The following is a 9,781-nucleotide window of genomic DNA, read 5'->3' as shown; positions in this document are numbered from 1 at the left end:
AATAGTGTCATTAAGGAACAAAGAAAAGGAAGAACATTTGAGGAAAATGAACTAAAGAGAAAAAGGGGAAAGGCCAGAAAGAAGGCAAAGATATACTGAGAAAATGATATTTTGGGAGAATGCACTGTCTACTCTTCAGCACATATCACTTTCTTATTCCCAACACTATCTGCCCTGATACATATTGTTATCTTGTTAGTAATTAAAATAATTATTGAAATTATTAGAATAATTCAAACTTAATAATTCAATTACTTTAAAATGTGCTTATTTAGAAATTTAATGGCTAACATTTTTAATAAACTTTTTCAAATTTGCCTCTCATTCTTGATCTCATGAAGCTTGATCACTTGGATATTAAGAATTCCATAAGAAAACATTCTGCTTTAATTTGAATAAATCGCCTAACTGGTTTGAGTTGCAATAAAATTGCTTTACTGTGGGCTTTGGTCACTATGCTCAGACCTAAGTTAGAGGAGGAAATCATGGTAGATGAAGGAAAGAAGAAAGAGGGGTTTGATTTATTCTATAAAACATGAGCAACTGTTGAAAGTGGATTAACACAATATTAACTAAGTTAAGGTCTGACTGCCATACGCAGAATGAATCAGGAGGTGGGGGCCAAGAATGAAAGCAGAGAGACCAGTTATTGCAGTGACAGACCAAGAGATGATAATGGTTTGGTGTAGGTTTATAGCAGCAGAAATGGAAGAAAATGCATTAAATGGGGAATTATCCCTCAGGGAAAGCCAACATGATTTACTGATAGACTGGATATGGCATGTGAGTAAAAGAAAAGAATTTTTATTTATTTATTTATTTTAATTTATTTGAGAGAGAGAGAGAAAGTGCACACAAGCAGGCAGAGGGAGAGGGAAAAGCAGGCTCCCCGCTGAACAGAGAGCCAGATGTGGGACTCGATCCCAAGACCCTGGGATCATGACCTTAGCCAAAGGCAGATGCTTAACCAACTGAGCCACCCCAGGCACCCCAAGAAAGGAATTTTTAAAAAGCATCAGTGGCTTCTTCCTGGAGGAGGAGGCCAAAAGTCTGTTGGTGGTGGTGGTCAATGAGGTTGCCAGTGTAGACAGAGATCTGGGGTTCTGGCTCTTCCACAACGGGTGAGCCACAGCACGTGCATGCCCTTTCACCCCCTCTGATGCAGCACATCAAGGAGTATACAGATAAAAATATTCAGGAAGGCCCAACTGTCAAGCCTACACCTCCAATAAAAAAGAGTTACATGATGTTTGGCATCAGTTCCAATGTGGTGATCTTAACATCTGCCCTGCAGACAGGACGTCAAACAGCATCATCCTATGCAGTTTGGTCATGAGAATGAACTGAGAAAACTCAATATGCTTATTTTTATTGGTTTCTTAGACCTCTTAGATATTTTGATAAGGAGCCCTGGGAATATAAAATGAAAAGAGAAACCTGGAAGATTTTAAGCTGCTTTTTGTAGGTGTGTAGCACATTGAGAGAGACCTTGAGAATCACAGTGAAGGTGCAGAAATATTAACGTGTTGAAATAGTTACGTCTTTCAAAAGCATCTGCAACGAGTCATTGAGATGATTCACAATTGTTCGGCTTTTTGCCTGATGATTTGCCCCATGTAGAAGAAAGGATGAGAGTAAAAATGGAAGCAATGGATGCTGGCGATAGAACTGATCAGAATGAACTACAGAAAGAAAATTCAGCTTGTAGGAGAGACCAGATGATAGAGAAAGATGCTGCCTTGTGTGTCCTAATTGATGCAATGAACGAAAGACAGTGAAGGATGTTTCTTTTTCTTCTCGCTTTTCTTTCACTCTTTAAGTATGTAGCATCATGTATCAGTTAATTTGCTTTTGGACAGCCTTCAAAGAACTATCACTAGAAGTCACGTAAATGTCTTTACTCTCCAACCTTACGAATTATGAGATGTCACAGGCAGTAATTGCACTTTATGGCAAACAGGCAGACTAGTGCACCTGCATTAAGTGTAATCACCTTAAAAAACAAGGTATTTGCAGCTATTGTGTGGAACGTTTCTGTTTTTGGAGTTGCAGTATCACATTAAAGATATCCTCAAAAAATAGCAAGCTTTCATCCTTGAAAAGTAGATCTGTCATTTGCTTTCAGAATGAGAGATAAATAAAGGATATCAAGCTATATAAATGTGAAATTATGAAATCTTTATTTATTTCACTTAAAAATTTGCTTACTTTAAAAAAGCAGTGTAACATGTTAAAAGAGAGGAACTCTGTGATCTTAAAACAGCAACTTTGTTTTCCCTCATGACGGCCCCTGCAAACACACTCCCTCATCCTCTTGTCCCTATCCTGAATGGGTCTCATAACTTTTTTGGGGTCACTCAGATAAGTCCTTGGGTTACTTTTAGTTACATTCATTTTAGTAATTAACTATACATTTCCTTTAAAGCTGAACTCAGACTTGCTGAAGGCTAGAAGCCTGCAATGGAAAGGGGGTTTGGTGGCAGAGACCGCTAGATGTCCTCTGGAGATTCTTGCTCTCTGGACATACATTGCTGAGATGTGGCTGCCCTGCCAGGGACGATATGTCCCCAGCCCCCTTGCATCTGGATAAGGTCATGTGACTAAATTCTCAGCAATGGGTATAGGAATCCAGGCTTGCCCCATAAAAATGTCTTGCTTGATCCTCCGATCTCTTCTCTCATCTGCTAATTGGATGGCAACACCCAGAACAACTTTGGAAGCCACTTGAAGGTGGCAAAGGGTCAGTCAGTTTGGGTCCTTTAATGACTGTGAAGACTAGGCCCTCTTTTCATTACCTTCACCCATTCGACCCCATCTGATTTGACTTCATGTGAGCAAGAAATCAACATGTTTTGAACACTGAGATTTTATCTTTGTTCTTTCTTCTCTTCAGCCCCGCCCCCACCGTCTTGGTGAGGAGCCTGCCTTGTGTTTGAGGATCTCAGTCTTTCTTTTAAAGTAGGTCAGTGGTTCTCCAAGTGTTGTCCTGGACTAGCGACATTAGCATCCCCTGGAGATTTGTTAGAAATGCAAATGCTCAGACCTCACCCCAGACCTATTGAATCAAACTTTAAGGGTGGGGCCCAGCAAGCTGTGGTTTTAACAGGTCCTCACTCAGGTGATTCTGATGCATTTTCAAGATTAAGAATTGCTGGTAAAGATAACGCTTTTTTTCCCAGATGTCCAGTTTTGATTCTTCTCTCAGTCTCTGGTTTTCAGTATAACCATCCTTTTGCTCTATTAAGGTCTCCAGCCCCAGAGCTGACCAAGTTAGTTTATAATGGCTACAGGACAATTTCCCTAGAGACAGTCATGTATCCTTTTCCTTTATAAATCATGGGAGTTCCCAAGTAGAGCCCTCTTTATTAGACAGGCAGCCAGCTGGCCAGTCATATCTTTTGTTTTTTTCTGGCATGTGTCTAGTATAGATCTTTGAGCTCCAGAACCTTCAGAGGACACAGTCCAGGCTCTCTTAAGATTAAACTGAAGGGGGAGGGAAGCCACCTCATCCTTTTGTGTGTGGGGGGGTGGTGCAAGCTGGATGTCGTATAACACGTAAGCAACTATCCAGAGAAACATCTTCCCTTCTTTGACCTCTACCTTTTTATAGCTTTGAGGAAGGTGTTGGGCTAAGAGGTGAAAAACCAACTTTTGGCTGCTTTGCAAATCCTTGTGCAGTAAAAAATGAAGTGAATCATAACATTGTTACTGGAGTCAAAGTATCATTTGTATATGGATTTATGAGTTTGTGTTGGGGGTGGATTAAGGGGGTAAAATTCCACGAGGAATTTTATATTTGAAAAAAAGAAAAAAGAAAAACAAAAAGAATAAAGGATGCTTTCTGTGTGAGAAGCTGAGTGAATAATGAAGTAGTTAACTAATATAGCAGAAAATTAAGGATGGGAAATCAATAATTGTATCCTCCTTATGTTTAACCACACTTACTCTATGGTACTAGGATAGAATCTAGTTTTCTAGTCTCCAAAGATCCCACCTACCATGACTGAGAAAGATGAGTACCCTGAGGTCTCTACCCAACTGAAGACTGAACTCGTAGGAGTTTGGAAAGACAGGTAATAATTAACATAAAGTTGAGAAATATATAGTCCTAGTCCTACTATAAACAGTTTAAGTGCATTTTGGTCCCACTTCATAATATTTTCTCTGTAGATTCTATTTTAACGTATGGTCTTTGCTCAGGTTCTTTGGCCAGCAGAGCCCGAGGCAAGAACTTATGTGTTAACTTGATTGTGGAGTACAATTCCAGAGAAGTAGGAATGAGGGAGAAAGGAGTGAGACAAGGAGGGAGGGAAAGCACATGTGAACAAGTGCCTCACTAAGCTGGCAAGCGCTCTGTGGTGAGGGCGGTTGATTGATTTTGAGCGGTATCTGCAAAGAGATACTATACGAATCACCACATCAGAAGAGCATATCCAAGAGAAAGAAGATCTATCTGCCAGCTTTCTTCTTCCTGTCACTTTCTCCCTTGGTTTAAATCTTTAAATATCATCTGTGTTTTAGCAGCCAGGCTTTCTTTCTTTCTTCTTCTTCTTTTTTTTTTTTAAGATTTATTTATTTTACTTAAGAGAGAGAGAGCACACAGTGGGGAGGGGCAGAGGGAGAGAGAGAATCCCAAGCAGACTACTGGCTGAGTGGGGAGCCGACGTGGGGCTTGATCTCACGACCCTGAGATCACAACCTGAGCCAAAACCAAGAGTCCGATGCCTAACCGACTGAGCCACCCAGGGGCCCCAGAGGCCAGGCTTTCTATATTTGAAGACAAAGTACTAAGTATTGGGAAAAATCGAGTTATGGCATGGCAAATTTTTGAGCAGGAGTGACCTTTCCTTATGACCATTAAATTATAACATATAGAAGATTTCTCTCCTTTTTCATACTTTTGCTTCAAGACAAATCCTTAAAGCCCAGTGAGTATTTACAATTTGTGGACTGTGATAATATAATTGGTAGAAAACTCTCCTTACTTATGCTATTATTATTTCTTGCAGCAATCCCACAAGGGTGGTGTTATTATTGTTATCCATCTCTTTCCCTGAAGATGAAATTGAAGCTAATAGAAATCAATTTGTCTAAAATCAGATGACTTATAATTTAGCGTAAGATTTCTGACCTTGTGTCTGATTTTATGGTTCATGCTATTTGTATTATACTCTTACTTTAGGTTCCTAGTTTCATTTTATTTCATTTTTTAATTTGTTAAGTATAGATAATAGTACTTATAATGTTGTGAGAAGACAATTTTTTTGAAAAGCATCATGTGCTATAGGTTTAATGTTTTTATAAGTAGTATAGGGACACCATAGTGCTCCCATAAAAAATCTTGTGGTGAGTAGGTGACAGAGGAGACATGAAGATTTATGGTCCAGGTTGGGTATGTTGAGAAGTCTAAAAAATGGAAAAGGAAATCATATTCTGCAACTGTAATCTCTTCCCCATAACCGCCCTGAAGATGGTTTCCTTGGTTTTAAGATTTGCGAGTTTTACTATTACATGCCGGGATGTTGGCCTGTTTTCCTTGATCTTGGGAGGGGTCCTCTCTGCCTCTAGGACATGAATGTTTGTTTCATTCCCCAGATTAGGGAAGTTCGCAGCTACAATTTGCTCAAATATATCTTCTAGTCCTCTCTGTCTCTTCACCCCCTCCGGGATTCCAATAATTCTGACACTGGAATGTTTTATGATGTCACTTATTTCTCAGATTCTATTTTCATGGATTCTGAGTTGTTTTTCACTGGCCTCTTCTTTTCCCTTTTTATTATTAAATTGTCTTCCAGGTCACTAATTCGTTCTTCTGCCTCACTTACCCTAGCTGTTAGATTATCTAGATTAGATTGGATCTCATTGATAGCATTTTTAAATTCTGCCAATTCAGCTTTCACTTCTGCGCTTAGAGACTCTACGTTGCCATTAATTGATTTCTCCATTCTAGCTATTGACTTCACAAGTGCTAGCCTGAATTCCATCTCCAACATCTTGGTTATATCTGCATCCATTTGTAAATCTGGGGCATAAGGCATAATCTCTGAGTCTTTCTTATTTTGGGTGTTCCTCCTCCTAGTCATTCTGTTGAGGGGTCGTTGAGGGAATGTATAGAGTCCAAATTATTGACCACAACCCAAGCAAGATGCACCTGTTTTATAGGGACCTTAGGGTTGCTGGCCTCTTTTTTTCCCAGGCTATCTTCTGGGGGAGGGGCCTGCCGCACTGTTACTCAGGCAACCCTGTTTGGGCAGAGTTGCCCTGCCCCCTGTGGTGGGAGATGGGCTCAATGAAAGCCGGTTTTTGGGGGCTTTTGTTCTCTGGTGGCTTTCCCTGGTGGCTTTCCGCCTCTCTCCCAAGAGTCAGAGCAGAAGAGACCATTTCTAACCCTCTGCCTCAGAGCAGAGAGATTGCCATCTGTTTTTTTTTTTTTATGTTATGTTAATCACCATGCATTACATCATTAGTTTTTGATGTAGTGTTCCATGATTCATTGTTTGCGTATAACATCCAGTGCTCCATTCAATACGTGCCCTCTTTAATACCCATCACCAGGCTAACCCATCCCCCCATCCCCTCCCCTCTAGAACCCTCTAGAACCCTCAGTTTGTTTCTCAGAGTCCATAGTCTCTCATGGTTCATCTCCCCCTCCAATTTCCCCCTCTTCATTTTTCCCTTCCTACTAGCTTCTTTTTTTTTTTTTTTTTTTTTAACATATAATGTATTATTTGTTTCAGAGGTACAGGTCTGTGATTCATCAGTCTTACATAATTCATAGCGCTCACCATAGCACATACCCTCCCAATGTCCATCACCCAGCTACCCCATTTCTCCCACACCCCACCACTCCAGCAACCCTCAGTTTATTTCCTGAGATTAAGAATTCCTCATATCAGTGAGATCATATGATACATGTCTTTCTCTGATTGACTTATTTTGCTTAGCATAATACCCTCTAGTTCCATCCACGTCATTGCAAATGGCAAGATTTCATTGTTTTTGATGGCTGCATAATATTCCATTGTATATATATACCACATCTTTTTTATCCATTCAGTGAGCTCTCCAGGCCACACTATCTCTGTTTCTGTCCGTGCCGCTATAAACTGTAGCATCCTGGGTTGTGCGCCCCTCTGCAGCGCTCCCAGTCCTCGCCTCCAGGTCGGAGCATGACTCTGTCCTTTGTGCTTCTAAAACCGCCAGCTGCCCCCAGTTCAGACCTGGCCCCGCTGCTCTGGGTTTCCGTCTGGGGGGCTGCCCTAAAGTCCTCTCCCTCCTGCTACTGGTCTGTGAGTCGGTGCCCCAACCCTAACACGGGAGGCTATCGCTCACCGGCAGTGTAGGATCCCGAGGGCCAGGCTCCCTCTAATATCTGCCCACAGAATCATGGCTCCCCACTTCATACCTCGAAACCAACTGCTTGTGATATTCTGTTTGGAGAGATCCAGATTTATCTTCTTACATCTCAGGCTGATTTCATGGGTGTTCAGAGTGGTCTGGTAGATATCCAGCTCAATTCTGGGGACCAGTTGGAATAGGGTCCCCTACTCCTCCGCCATCTTTTCCCCCTCCACTTATTTGATCAGCTTTTATTATTTGTTTGAATGATTTACATATTAAAGATATCTAAACTTTTTAGTATTTGCAGGGAAATAGTTTTTTATAGTTTATATAATTTTTGTGTTCTGTTTTTGTTTTTTTTTAGTAATTAACCTTGAACTTTCACATGGTCAAATATAATGTTCTTCTCTATTTTAATTTCTTCCGTTAACTTTATGCTTATTAACATCTTCCTGACTTTATGGCACATATTCATAATGTATACATTTGTTCTATTTTAGTTACAACATTTAAATTCTCTAGAATGTATTTTAGTATATAATATGAAAAGTACGTGACAAGCCTTAGTTAAAATTATATTTCTTTCTAATATGTTGAACTCATAAATTTGATTAACATTTTGATAGGTATTTATTCACCCAGAAATATTATTTATTTATTTATTTATTTAAGGTATAATTAACATAACATTATGTTAGTTTCAGGTGCACAACATAGTGATTTGATAATTGTATGTTGCAAAATGATTATCACACTAAGTATGTCACCATACACAGTTACACATTTTTTTTTTCTGTGATAAGAATTTTCAAGATCTACTGTCCTAGCTACTTTCAAATAAGCAATACATGGTAACCATGCTGTACATTATATCCCCATTCATGACCTACTCATTTTACAATTAGAAACTTGAACCTTTAACCCCTTTCACCAATTTTGCCCACACCTACCCCTGCCTTAGGCAACCACCAATTTGTTCTCTATATACATGAGCTCATTTAAAAAAATTTTTTTAGATTCTACATATAAGTGAGATAATATGGTATTTGTATTTTTTTTGTCTGACTTATTTCACTTAGTATAATACCCTCAAAGTCCATTCATGATGTTGAGAATGGCAAGATTTCTTTCTTTTTTTATGGCTAAATAATATTCCATTGTGTATACTTGCCATATTTTCTTTATTCATTCATTCATCAGTGGACATTTCGGTTGTTTCCGTACCTTGGCTATTATAGAGAATGCTATTATAAACATGGGGTGTATATATCTTTTCAAGTTAGTGTTTTCATTTTCTTTGAATAAATACCCAGAAGTGGAATTACTAGATCATAATAGAAGAACCTCCCTACTGTTTTCCAGAGTGGCCGCATTGATTCACATTCTCATCAACAGTGCACAAGGTTCCCCTTTTTTTCACAACCTTGCCAACGCTTGCTTTTTTTTCTTTTCGATAATATATTCTAACAGGTGTGAGATTATATCTCATTGTAATACTGTGGGTTTGATTTTCAAATCCCTGATGATTAATGATGTTGGGCATCTTTTCATGTACCTACTGGACGTCTCAGAAATATTAAGTGCCCCTTATCTGCTGGACAAAACAGGGATAATGAACAAGACATTCTTTTGTGTGCCCCCCCTTTTTTAAAGATTTATTTATTTATTTTAGAAGGGAGAGGCGGGGAGGGGCAGAGGGAGAGGGAGAGAATCTCAAACAGACTCCCTTATGAGCAGGGAGCCCAAAGTGGGGCTTGATCTCACAACCCTGAGATCATGACCTGAGCCGAAACCAAGAGTAGGATGCTTAACCGACTGCCCCTCTTAAAGTTACAGATTAGTGGGTGAAATAGAAGTGAAATGCACAGGTAACAGTAAAATTATTTGCTAATAAAGAATATTAAATACCATTAAATTATCTTTTAGAATTATATCTGTATTTTCCTTTGACCCATTATGTGATGTTAATTGTTTTTTTAATAATAAACCATCTTTATTTTTTCTCCTGGTGTAAATGCCTCCTTTTCAGTGTTGTAATTGTTTAACATATTCTTTGCTTTGATTTGGTAGTATTTTATTTACGATTTAATATTTGTAAGTGAGTTTACTTTCCTGGAAGGAATTTTGTGTGAGGGAAGGAGATGGAAAAAAAAATTGACAAAATCAGAGGGAATAAAATAATGTGCTTAGGAACTGAAAAAGTCAAGTGGTTTAACAAGCTGCAGCATGATGTGGTTTGTGCATGTGTGATGCGAGACATCATTTTAGGAAGATGGTCAGGAGCTAGATCATAGACTTACATGTCATTTTAAGGAGGTTTTAATGGTTTTATCTGAGAAGAAATATGAGTTGTATGTCTTGGAAAAATCACTTTAGCAGAATTATGGGGGACAAATAAGAAAGATTCAAGTTATTTAATATTTCAATAGTCTAGATTAGA

At 39.0% G+C, this 9,781-nt stretch overlaps 1 pseudogene; it reads left to right on the top strand.

Annotated features, from left to right (window-relative positions):
- Window positions 1–627: 627 nt before the first annotated feature.
- LOC144378925 (mediator of RNA polymerase II transcription subunit 7-like) lies at window positions 628–1,778 on the top strand (annotated as a pseudogene).
- The last annotated feature ends 8,003 nt before the right edge of the window (window positions 1,779–9,781 follow it).

Source organism: Halichoerus grypus, chromosome 9 (genome assembly GCF_964656455.1).
Source record: "Halichoerus grypus chromosome 9, mHalGry1.hap1.1, whole genome shotgun sequence".
Classification (NCBI taxonomy): domain Eukaryota; kingdom Metazoa; phylum Chordata; class Mammalia; order Carnivora; family Phocidae; genus Halichoerus; species Halichoerus grypus.
Note: the sequence above shows the minus strand (reverse complement) of the source record. Positions and strands in the feature narration are given on the sequence as shown.